We start from the raw sequence: 13,595 nt of genomic DNA, 5'->3' as shown, positions 1-13,595 counted from the left end.
TCTTGACCCGCACGTACACCCTAGAAGAGGGAAGTAGTCTTGAGTCGTCATTAGGTGTACTTGACCATTTGGGGTCTTGTACAAGCCTCTTAACTATCATTCATTACATAAGATATGAAAAGTAGTGCGGAATTAAAATTTTTACAAGAATAATAATAAGAAACATATTTCATAAAATACTTAAGGAAAGTCACATCGTTACAAGCCAACTTAAAGACACACCTTAAATATCTTAGGTCACGGCCCTTTATATTGAAACAAAATACATAATAAGTCTTATACAAGTCCTAATGACAAATAAAAGAAATATAGACTATGTCCTCAAATATATGAGGACATACCGAGTCTTGAGAGAGTCGACTTCCCAAGTGTGCCTCCTAAGCTTCCACTTTCCTCCAACCTATACTTATAGAGTATAGAAAAATATGGGGTTAGTATAAACATTGTACTAAGTATGGCATCATGCAAAAATCATGCAAAAAAGGACATTTTAGTTGAAATAAAGCTTTCATGATATATATATAAGTAAAGCATTCATGAGTATAGTAGAAAAACAACATATAAATCATATTTTAGCACATAAGGTAAAACTTCCATAATTTTAGCAACAAACTACACTTTACAGTGAACTCAAGAAATCTTACAGTGAATTATTTTCATTTCAACATACAGTGAACTCATTTCTCGTGAAATTTTTCTATCAAAAGTTATCATAAGACTTACTAAGGTAATACATGAAAAAACCGCCCATACAATACCTTCAATACACACCTAAGTGATCCTCAATACTATTGACGATTAGCTTACTTCACACTGGTAACAAGTCCACACTCAACATCAAGGACACTAGAGGAACATAGTTACATTTAAGGACTTCACCTAAGAACCCTTCTCCAAGACAACCCCATGTTACACAAAGTGCAATATGAAAGTAGCATCCCATACAACTACCACCACCAAGTGCTACTTGAAGACTCCATTAGACTAGGCACACCACATTCATCATTCATAAACTCTATCTTACAATACATAACCTTAACATGGTTTCTTGACATTAGACACTAAGTTACAGAACTCATTTACATTACATAATAACTCATTCATACATTTCATATAAAGACAAACCAAGAATCCCTATAAATACCTACTTTTGCAATGAGTAGATAGTGTCCCATACCACCACCACCCTAAGTAGTACACCTTTTCAAAGACTTAGCTCATTACATTCTTTTGTGGGGGCTAGCTTTAACTGACATAGACCACGAGAGCTAGACATGGAATCCCGATATTAACCCTTATCGGATGAGGGATCCCCATTTTCCTAGGCTAGGGTCATTCTTGATCCTTACAATTTATTCTCCATTAGCTACTCCTATGCGGGCGCATTGTTAAGGGATGAGGAGATTGCTTCTAAATAACCCATTCTCTACTAATGAGGACTACAACATATCAACTCATAAAGCGTAACCACCCTTTCTTAAAATCCTCTTAGTGCTAAGCATAACTCTCTCACAGAGTCTTAAACATTCATACTAAAGGTTAAGGGATAACTATTGGACACCACTTCTCAACTAACGAATGGTATCCATCCTCTAACCTATCTTAGAAAGCTCTTAGGAATATAAAGGTTGCTAGTAAACACTTCATATAAACTCAGGAAGAGTGTCCACTCCAAAACTCCCTTATTCTTACTATAGGAATAGTAGGGATGGTCTAGCCACTTCATCTCTACTCAGAAAGAGTGTGCACCCTAAAATCCCCCATTCACATTCATTAACTTCATTCATTCATTCAATGTGTATGTGTGGGGGTACATGTAAGAACATCTTTCTCATAATCACCTTTTTCATAAAATTGACTTTTAAATATGCTTACACCTTCATTCATCTTATTTCACACACTATCATGCTTCACACGTACACATAGTTCACTTAGACATAATCAATAAAATTATAGCTTCGTAAAGAATATCAACATCAACATCATTATTATCACTTCACTTCTCATATTAATCCTTCAAGGACATACTCAAAATACAAATATAATTACATATTCATATACTTCAAGTTAACACCGCCACCAAAGGTGGACCATACCACTCAAGATCATTTCAATGGAAACAAAACAAGATAGAAAAACTTACCCTTCATCCAAGCTTTCACAATCTTTTATCAATATTTCACAAAAACAACATAATAAAGCATATATGGGCAGTATCTAACCCAAAATACAACATAAGAAACTCAACTCTAACATTTTCTAAACTAAAGCAACAAACCCTCTTCATATGCCAAAAGTTGATAATAAGCATAAGCATGGTTTCATTGAATTCGTGACATTGAAATCACCAACTAAACCTAAAAACAACATATTTGAATCCTTAAAATGTTTTAATGCAAAGACTCATGTTTAGAGTCAAGATAGAACAAATTGGTGTTTTAAACCCTTTTTGAAACCTCTTTGGAATGGCTATTTTAATGAAAGAAAGTTCAAGGATGAACAACCATACCTCAATATGAAGAAACCCATGAAATATTGATGAATAAAATGTCCAAAACCTTAACTTTTTTCCCTTCATGTTCTAGCTTCTACAGAGTTTAAGAGAGTTTTATCTTGAGGGAGGGGTTTTGGATATTTGAAAATGACGTCTTGTCAAGGTCTAGGACTATAAACAAAGTTAAAACATAAAACCCCTAAACAAAGGTCCATGGTTCATAAAATATTTGAGGTGAATTTACAAAAATACCCCAAGCTTGGCAGAGTTTCCTGCACCTTTTGTTTGTGTCAAACGACGGACCCAAGCTACTAGGTGTTGATAAAGCGATGGCCCGTACTGCTGGGAATCGTTTGGTTCAGAGGCTGGACAAAAGGGAAAAGCTCCTCAATACTAAGTGTGGATCTATTCCCAAGACTAGGGGCCGTTGATCCAAGCATGGCCCGTTGATGAGGGGTCATCGTTTGCGCAGTTTTTGCAAATTCTGCCTAGACGTTGGGGTCCTCTTCTAGGACCCCTTGTGGGTCCTAGATGGAGTTGTATCCGGATGTTAAACCCCTATACATTGTCATATAGGTATTATGAACCTCTACCATCAATTTGGACTCTTAACAGTACTCTAAGCATGTTAATACACACTAGAGCTCACCTAAGCGCATCAACGTCTAGTCGTCAAACATCTTGGACGTCCCTTGACGTTTGACTTCCAAACTTACCAAACTGACTTCGAACGTTAAAATTAGCTATTTTAACACATTATTAACTCATGAAAAATTAGTGAAGCGCTAGTCCATCCTAGTTCATTATGAAGGTCCTTACAAGTTAGGCGCAAATTTTCCTTTGTAGTCGTCTTGATGAGGGAAAATGTGTTTCAATACCAATTATCCTACCTCAAATGCTTGAACTCTTACTTTGTTGCTGAATGAGCGAGTTGTTCTCTATTGATACAAGTAGTTATGACAAACAACACTCGTTCTTTTCTCTTCAATCAATATTAATTACTCACATCGATCATGAATGCATTCGTCATCGCTCAATCCAGCTTCGTGAATAATTCATTGAGATTGTATGTGAACTTCAGTTGGTATCACTTCTTCTATTTTGTATATCAATAGGTGAGGAGTTGCTCCAGTTGAGGTTCGTATTGTGGTGCGATAACTCATCAAAGCGTAAGGAAAATTTTTATGCCAACATTTGTAGTTGCCAATCATTTTCCTTAGTATCCTCTTCATGTTTTTATAAGAGCCTCCCACAACTCCATTCAGCTGAGGACGATATGCAGTTCAAATATGATGGGTAATTTTGAATTGTTCACATATCTCTTTCATCAAGTGACTTTTTATATTTTCTCCATCGTTCCTAATGATAGATTCTGGAACCCCAAAACGACATATAAAAATTTATGCAAACAAAATCAGCTACAACTTTCTTTGTCACAACTTTGTAGGAAGAAGATTCAGCCCACTTTATGAAATAGTCAATGGAGACCAAAATGAACCTATGCCCATTTGAGGCAACAGGATCAATTGGTCAAATAACATCCATGCCCTAGTCTGCAAATGGCCAAGGAGAGCTCATCGCATTGAGCTTGTGGAGTGGTACTTTGATCAGATACCCATGTACTTGGCATTTATGTCATTTTTGGACAAATAGGAAATCATATTCCATATTCATTCAAAAGTATCCCTCTCTTAAGACTTTCTTTGCTAACGTAAACCCATTTATGTGCGTCTCACACACTCCAGTGTGCACTTCTTCAAGCAATTTTGTTGCTTCTGCAAAATCCACACATCTCAGAAATCCCACGTCAGGTGTCTTCTAATAAAAAACCTCATCATTAAAAAGGAAGTTGTTTGTCATTCTTTAGATTGTTTTCTTTAGACTGCTAATTGCTTTTTGAGGTATTTGTCAGCTTGTCACTACATTTTCACAATTATATACCATGGATTTCCATCTGGTTCCGTTTCCACATGTGAACAATGTGTTGGTTTTTCTATTAAACCAATCTCAAGTGGGTCAATATAAATCTTTTTTGGGTGTTGTATCATGGATGATATAGTTGTGAGGGCATTGGCAAACTCGTTCTGTATTCTCGGGTGTTTCTAGACTCGGTCTTCCTAAATATTTTTGCATAACCTCCGTACCAGTTGTACGTAAAGTAAGATTTTAGTATTCTTCACGGCCTATTCTCATTGAATTTGATGAGTCAAAAAGTTTGAATCACCAATTATCAGTAATTCTTGAATACTTATGTGAAGAGCCTTTTTGATGCCAAGAATACAAACTTCTTACTCAACCATGTTATTAGTGCATCCGAATCTAAACTTTGTTGTTGCTTGATAAAGTTTCCCTTATTGAGATATCAACAGTGCTCCAATTCCTGATCCTATACAGTAAACTACTCCTTCAAAGAATATTCTCCACTATAGATATGATTCTGATATGTCTTTCCCTACGAACAACACTTCTTCCTCAATGAAATGTGTTCTAAGCGGTTCATATCCTTCATCTACTAGGTTTTCAGAAAGATGGTCGGACAAGGCTTGACCCTTAATTGCTTACTAAGTCATGTACACAATGTCGAACTCGCTCAACAACATTTGCCACTTTTCTAACTTTCCTCTAGGCATTGTTTTCTGAAATTTGTACTTGAACGACTCCATTTTTTAAATGAGATGTGTTCTATAAGCTGAGAGATAATGTCTCAATTTGGAGCCTTCCAAATCAAATAACAGCAAGTTCTCTCTAAGAGGGTGTACGAGCTTCATACGTTTTCAACTTCTTGCTCAAATAGTATATAGCTCACTCCTTTCTTCCGGTATCATCATGTTGTCCCAGCAAACACCCAAATAAGTTGTTAAAGATGGAAAAATCCAATCGCAAAGGACTTCCTACACATGCTAGCATCAATACTAGTGGATTTCAAAGGTAACTTTAAATGGTGTCATAAGCCTTCTGACATTCTTCGGTCTATTTGGTTGGCGCGTCCTTTCGTAACAACTTTAATATGGGCTCACAGATCACCGTTGATTGAGCTATGAATCGACTTATGTAATTCAGTCTCTCTAGAAAAATCATTACTTCTTCCTTAGTCTCCAGAGGAGACAAGTCTTATATTGCCTTGATCTTGGAAAGATCAAGCTTGATACCTCTTCTGCTAACTATGAATCCGAGTAACTCCCATGCAGGTATTCCAAATGCACACATGGCTAAGTTCAACTTCAAATCATACCTACATAACCTGTCAAAGAACTTTTCCAAGTGCGTCAGATGATCCATACTCTTGTAGTATTTTATGATCACATCGTCCACATACACCTCGATTTATTTTTGGATAATATCATAGAAATGGTGGTGATAGCCCTCATGTAAGTCGCTCCAGCATTCTTGAGACTGAACGACATCACTCGATAATGGTAGACTCCCCAAGGTATGATGAATGCTGTCTTTTCAACATCTTTTTCATCCATTGGAATATGGTGGTATCCCGCAAAGCAATCCACAAAAGATTGCAGCTCATGCTTATTACATTTGTCACTGAGTATGTGGATATTCTTATTTTATGGACTCACTCTGTTGAGATCCCGATAATCCACTCATATCCTATTCTTTCATCTTTCTTCATCACTGCAACAATGTTAGCTAGCCAAGTGGGATACTTGGTAACTTCGGCGACCATTTATTTGATCTTCTTCATGACCTCTTCTTTTATCCATAAACTCAGATCGAGCTTGAACTTTTGGTTTTCTAATTTACCAGACAATACTCTTAATTGATGAGAACTTATGGGAAATAATATCAGTACTTACCCCTGGCATATCATCGTAAGATCAGGCAAAGACATCAATATATTCTCTGAGTAACTTGACCAATTCTTCTCTTTCTATTTCTATCAAATTGATATTGACTCGGGTTTCTCTAATCGACTCGTCATTTTCAAAGTTTACTATCTCTTTATCATCCAGATTGGGCTTTTTACCATTTTCAAGTTGCCTTATGTCCTCAGTGAGGGTCTCCGGCATCATAGTATCCTTATCATTTTCTTTGCATTCATCTTCATTGACCTTACTCGGTTCACCATGTCCGTAACATGTCATAACTTTGGTAGGTTTAGATTCATTTTTAATGAAAAGAATAATAAATCAACCATGTTAAATAGAAAGATTTTAAATGTATACATAAGAAAATAATTCGCAAGGACAAGATAATCAATTTAAAATAACCAAGGCTTTTAGTGGAATTTAAAAGGGTATACAAAATTTGGTCATGACTCATGAGTCATTTCCTTTTTAAACATTACGATTAAAACTAAAGTGACATAAATGGTGATTTTGGGCCTCATCAGAAAAACACTGATTTTCAAAAATAAAACTTTCAAATCTATATTTTTCTACAAGCCATTCAATGGATCATAAGTGGATTGGCCATCCAATCCGGTAGCATCTCTCCACATTTAGAGTCTCAGATGGTGGGTATTGAAGTGCATTCTTCCAATATCACAACACAATCTCACATTCTAAAGATTTACCAATAAATGACTGGTACAATTCTGGAATAGGCTTAGATATATCATGGCCATGCTTCTTCCTTGTTTCTGCTTTGAATAATTCCTACTCTGTTGGGGTATAACTAATGACAAAGTGGAAACTTTGAAGTGGGGCAGGAAGAGGTTCAGATATCCATACGAATGCATAACCTATGCCTTGGTACAAAACTGCTTCTTAGAATAGTTGTAACACCTCGAAAGTCCTACAAACTTAAACTACAGCCTCACCTACCTAAACTTGATTAAAATGATGTTTCCAGAAGTAGAATAACATAATAAAGTTTATTTACAAGTATTAGAGCATAAATGTTAATGAAAGACCTTGACGTTCGGAAACTAGCGAAATTGAACTAGTAGACGTCCTTGTGTTTGGTGAAGGTTTGATAGTGTCATCAGAAGTCTAAAACTTTTAAAAATACTTTAAACAGGTAAAATATAGTATATAGGGTCTAAACGTCCATTCACGGATCCCAAGGACCACCTAAAGGGTCTTTGAGGAGGCCTTTAACTTTGGCAAGCAGCCCACAATTGAAGGCTGCCACGCGTCGTGTAACCAACACTGGCTAGGCAAGATTTTCCTCACGACATGGGGCATTCACGAGGATCTTTTCCTCAACCCATATTTCAGAAAAAGATGTGGAACTGCCCCCGCGACACACAACCACTTCCAAGATTCATTTCGTCGATTTTAAGTCAATTTGACTTCAAGAAAAGACCCAATAAGTGGGGGTGACTATACATTGAATCAGGGTCAGTTTAAGTCATTTTAAATAACTCAAATTGAATCCCCAAATCAAAACACAAAATCTCTCACTTCTCTCTAAAATCTCTCTCTAACTCAACCACCATTGAAGAGCATTGGAAGCTTGGAGATGTAAACCAAGTTCTCAACTTTTCTTCTAAATTTTGTGGAATTAGTCTTCGTTAGGGTATGTATTCTTAACTCTTGAGTTTCCTTTTTCCAAGAGGTCCTCTCAAAGTTGATTTCTAAATCACCAAATTCCAAGGGTTTTCCTTTAAAAATGGGTTTTCTTGTAAACTTGAAATTGATGATTGATTGTGTCTTATTATGATTAACCATGTATAATAAAGTATATATTTTTGAGTAATTAATGTTTATTAATTGTAATTCGTGTAGATCATGTCCTTTTCCCAATTTTCCTTAAACCTTGGATCTTGCTTATGAATTGATGGGAATTTATGAATGTATTGATTGTTAGACTCATTTTGACTGTTGTAATTCATTCATGGACTTGATAGGGTCATATATTGTTTGTATTGGATATATTTCATGAAGAATTTATGATTAACCCTATTACCCTAAACCCTAGGTTATGTATTGATGTTGAATTGGTTGGTGTGATACAATTGACTTAGTTCTTGTATAGATTGCTATTGTATGATTTTATTAAGCCTATTGATGGATGAATATGGTTAGTTGATGCTAATACCATTGAAGGAGGCTTATGAAAGTTAATTGGTAAGCCCTTGTGATCTTGAATCTTTACTTCAATTATGACGGCTTATCCTTGATAATGTTTACTAGATTAATTACGTGATGGTATGATGAATTTAATTGAAATTTCTTGACTATGGAAGCTATTCACCTTTGGCACTGCTTTCCCCAAATGTTTCTTTCAAATTAATTTCCAAAAGTTGATAAAAACATGGGGTTAATTCCTAAACTGAAATTGATCTTTCAATTATATTGTTCTTGGTTTTTTTTTTATTATTATGGATATAATATGATTAATTGTTGGTGAATTTGGGTTTTTCATCATGCTAGACCTAGTTTTATAGAAGCGATCATGAATTGACCTTATTTCCTTAACTCTAGGTCATGAACTAATGTTGAGTTGAATAGTGATGATGCAATTGACTTAGTTCTTATGTTAATTACTATTGTATGTTGTTGTTAAGTCTATTAATGAATGAATACGGTTTTTTAATAGTAATACCACAGAAGAAGGCTTGTGAAGGTAAATTGGTAATACCTATGATCTTGACCTCTTACTTCCATTGTGATGGGTTGTATATGATGATAATGTTCAATTGAAGTATTACATGTGATTAGATTAATTAAAGTTTGGTATGATGAATGTAATTGAAATGTTTTGACTATGTGAATTGTGAGATTATAATTAAGGTAGGATGATATAAGGTTGATTGTGACTCATTTATGTGCCTTACTATGATATGATGATGATGTTGTTAATCTCACAAATGAAGGATTGTAATGAAAGGACATTCTCATGGAATACCTAAGGAGCTAATGACATGATATACAAGGGGTTAGTCTCCTATGGCATATACTAAGCTATGATGATTAATAAAGGCTTAAAGACATTTCAAAAAGAGACTTTAGCTTAGCACTGAATGAACTAGATATGAGAGGTGTCCCTTGCTAATGTGGAAAGGTAGGTTCACAATGAGTCTCATGAGATAGAGATTACAATGCAATTGTTCATAAAGAGGGTATCCTAGTTCTACCTTGGCAAGTATACCACCTTCTTTCACTGTAGGGTTTCATGACACCGAATTCCAAATTTAGCTCATGTAGTATATGTTTGTTAAGGCAATTGTTCCCAAAAGTGAAATGAAGTGATAAAGTGAACACTAACTATGGTGACTTAAGGGGTTTGAATTCATCTAAGTAGGGGTGTGGGACTCTATTTATGCATTGCACTAGTTGGCCTTGAAGGAAATCCTAGGTGGTTGTTCTTATGTTATTATGTATTATGATATCATGAATTGTATAATGTTGATTGTATATGATGTTACTCTTATATGGTATTGGTTACATTGATGAACATGGTATTGGTCTAAATTAATATATGTGGTGATGACTACCTATGATGATATGTTTTATGAAGCAAGGCATTACTTATCATCTCCCATCTTGTTTACTTGATTGTGTGGGGTTATAGAGCTCCACATGAGCATTGCACTTGTAGGCTTGGAATGGGATCATTGATAAGGGTCTTGTATGTTGATGATATGACTTATTGAACATGAAATGATAATATGACATTATAATGATATTGTTCTTGTTTATGAACATGTATTATGTTGTTGTGATCCTTATCTTGTATACCTTCCCTTGTATATGTATAAAGGGTTTCCGAATGATTTAGCATGTTTCTAAAGAAATGGTCCCTTTCATGCATGTCTTCAAATGATTTTATTGGCATGTATCCATATTTTATACAAGTGGTGTACTAACCCATATTTCTATGTTTTCTACAAAAAATGTAGGTTCCGACCATTGAGTTCCTATAAGGTCAACTGAAGAAGATTTGGACTCTTTTCTCCAATTGTTGGTAGGTCCTCATGTTCGGGATGTTACCTATTTCTACATTCTAGCTTTTAAGTTTTATCGTCATAAAGACATTGTTCATTCCTTTATCATTTGGATATTGATGTAAGCGTATATTGGCATGTTGAATTTGAATGGGCTATGTCCAAGATTTGTAATCATTTAGATGGTTTAATATGAGACAAAGTATTAGACTATTTCCTATGGTTCGATTATATTGTCTAAATGAGAAGCTTATGTATCATTCATATGCGAGGAGTCTAAGTAAACTCCGCATGCAGTATGCGAGAGGTCTATGTAAATCTCACTAGATATATATATGTATGAAAAGTTTTAATTTTCCGCACTTTTAACCTATGAAATTTAATGAAGAACGCTAAGGGGCTAGTGTTATTCCTCTCTGAGGACGATGACACCAGTTACGTCTATGGGGTGCTCCCCGGTCGTGACAAACTTGGTATCAGAGCATGAGGTTAAAGAAATCTTAGGATTGATGTCTCATTGAACCACATTTACGTACAGTCTCATTCATGGGTATGAAGCGCGCCACACTTATGAATGAGAGGCTATGTGACGCTTAGGAATTCTCATTTATTGGTAATCTTGAAAATCGTGTCTTGTCCTCTTTCTTCTAATCCTTTTCATGTGGATATAGAATATGACTAGAAGACGTGAAGTTCCAAGGAGAGTAGAGGAAGATTTGTCTAATACGGGAGTTCCTCCCATAGGCAACCAAGTCCTTTTACAAGGCAATGAAATGCCTCCTCCAGAACAAACTCCGGTCATTCCTTTACCTATGACGAATGGAGAGATAAGGTCGGCATTTTCAACTTTGGTTCAAGCTATAACTACCCAAGAACATGATGTATCCACTCAATATCAAGCCATGGCAACTCAAGCAAATAGGGAGGTTGGACCTCGTGTTCAACAAAATGCTAGTACCACGGCTTCTCGCTTGAGGGATTTCACTAAAATGAACCCTCTTATGTTCTATGGGTGGAAAGTGAATGAAGAACCCCAGTATTTCATTGAGGAGGTCTACAATATTCTCTATTCTATGGGGTTAACTTCAAATTAAAAGTCTAAGCTATGGTCCTATCAACTCCAGGATGTAGCTCACACATGGTACACCAAATGGAGAGACAATAGGGACTTGAGAGAGTTCCTGTCACTTGGGAGGTTTTTAGAAGGTCTTTCCTAAGGAAAAAAGGGAGGCCAAAGTGTAGGAATTCATCAACCTTCGTCAAGGAGGTACGAGTGTGCAACGGTACTCCTTGAAGTTCACCAAATTGTCCAAGTATGCACCTTCCTTGGTGTCTAACCTAAGGGAGGAGATGAGTCTCTTTGTTACGGAAGTGTCCAATAATTTGGTTGAAGAGTGTCGTTCGGTGATACTCCATGAAAACATGGATATTTCTAGGTTAATGATGCATACTCAACAAGTTGAGGAAACTTGAATCAAGAGAAGAATTGAGAGTATAAGAGGGCCAAGGCTTGTGAGGGGGTACTTCCAAGGGTAGGCTTGAGATTCAATACAAACCTAGGTTTAAAAATAAGGTTTCCTACCAAGTTCCATCCAACTTTCCAAGACCAACAAAGATAGGGTGTCTAACCCTAAATCCCAAAAGGCTAGAAGTGGAAATTAACCGGTGATAAACCAACTTGTTCAAAATATGGTAAGAAGCATTGGGGAGAGTGTCTAGTTGGGACGGGAAATTGCTCTGGTTGTGAAAAAGAGGGACATAAGGTTAAAAATTGCCCTATTGTGAGGAGTCAAGAGAAGAGGAGTCAACTAAAAAGGAATGGTCAAGCTCAATCAAGTGGTCCTAGTCCCGAAGCTCAAATGAGGAACCACTTTTATGCTCTCCGTTCTAAGGGTGAACAAGAAGATTCCCCCGATGTAGTCACCGGTTTGTTACAAGCCTTCTTTATAAATATTCATGATTTACTTGATCCCGGTTCTACATTGTCAATTTTAACTCTTCTTGTAGCTTAAAAGTTTGATATTCTACCTGATATTTTAATTGAAACATTTTTGGTTACATCCCTGGTAGGTGACTCTATTGTGTCTACAAGAGTCTTTAGGAGTTGTCCTTTATTTTTGCCCAATAGAGTTACTTGGGTGGATTTGGCAGAATTTCATATGGTCGATTTTGATGTTATTTTGGGAATGCATTGGTTGCATGCTTGTTTTGATTCCATTGATTGTCGAACGAGATTGATTAAGTTCAACTTTCCTCATGAACCCATCTTAGAGTGGAAATGGGGTAACTCAATTCCTAGAGGTCGTATAATTTCTTATTTAAAGGCTTGTAAGATGATATCTAAAGGGTGTTTATACCATATTGTGAGATCCAAAGATTATTAGACTCCGAAACTCCTCATATTGAGTCACTCCCCGTAGTGAGGGAATTTCCGAAAGTCTTTTCCGGATGATGTGCCCAGAATTCCTCCCGAACAAGAAATTTATTTTGGTATTGACTTATTACTGGATACGAACCCCATTTCAATTCCTCCTTATCGGATGGCTCCACCGAAATGAAAGAGTTGAAGGCTCAAGTCAAAGATTTACTATATAAAGGTTTCATTCAACTTACTATTTCTCCATGGGGAGCTCCGGTGTTGTTTGTCAAGAAAAAGGATATGTCCCTTAGGATGTGTATTGACTATTGCCAAATCAATAAGTCACCATTAAGAATAAATATCATCTCCCACAGATTAACAGCATGTTTGATCAACTCCAAGGGGCAAGCTACTTTTCTAAAATTGACTTGAGATCGGGGTATCACAAACTTAGGGTTAGAAGTGAGGATGTACCTAAGATGGAATCTTAAACTAGATATTGTCAGTATGAGTTCTTAGTGATGTTGTTTGGTCTCACAAATTCCCTAGTGTCTTTAATGGACCTAATGAATAGGGTGTTCCGAAACTACCTAGATTTCTTTTTGATTGTCTTTATTGACGATATCTTGGTGTATCGAAAAATGAGGGTGATCATATGGGTCATTTGAGAGTGGTATTACAAGTCCTTAAGGAAAACCAACTATTTTCCAAGTATAGCAAGTGTGAGTTTTGGTTGAGATCAGTGGTGCATCCTGGTCATATTATCACAAGTGAGTGTATAGAGGTCGATCCAAAGAAAATCGAGGTGGTTAATAATTTGCCTAGATTAATTAGGTGATGGTATGATGAATGTAATTGAAATGTCTTGACTATGTGAATTGTGAGATTATGATTAA

The sequence above is a fragment of the Solanum pennellii genome, chromosome 9, assembly GCF_001406875.1.
Source record: "Solanum pennellii chromosome 9, SPENNV200".
In the NCBI taxonomy this organism is placed as follows: domain Eukaryota; kingdom Viridiplantae; phylum Streptophyta; class Magnoliopsida; order Solanales; family Solanaceae; genus Solanum; species Solanum pennellii.
Note: the sequence above shows the minus strand (reverse complement) of the source record.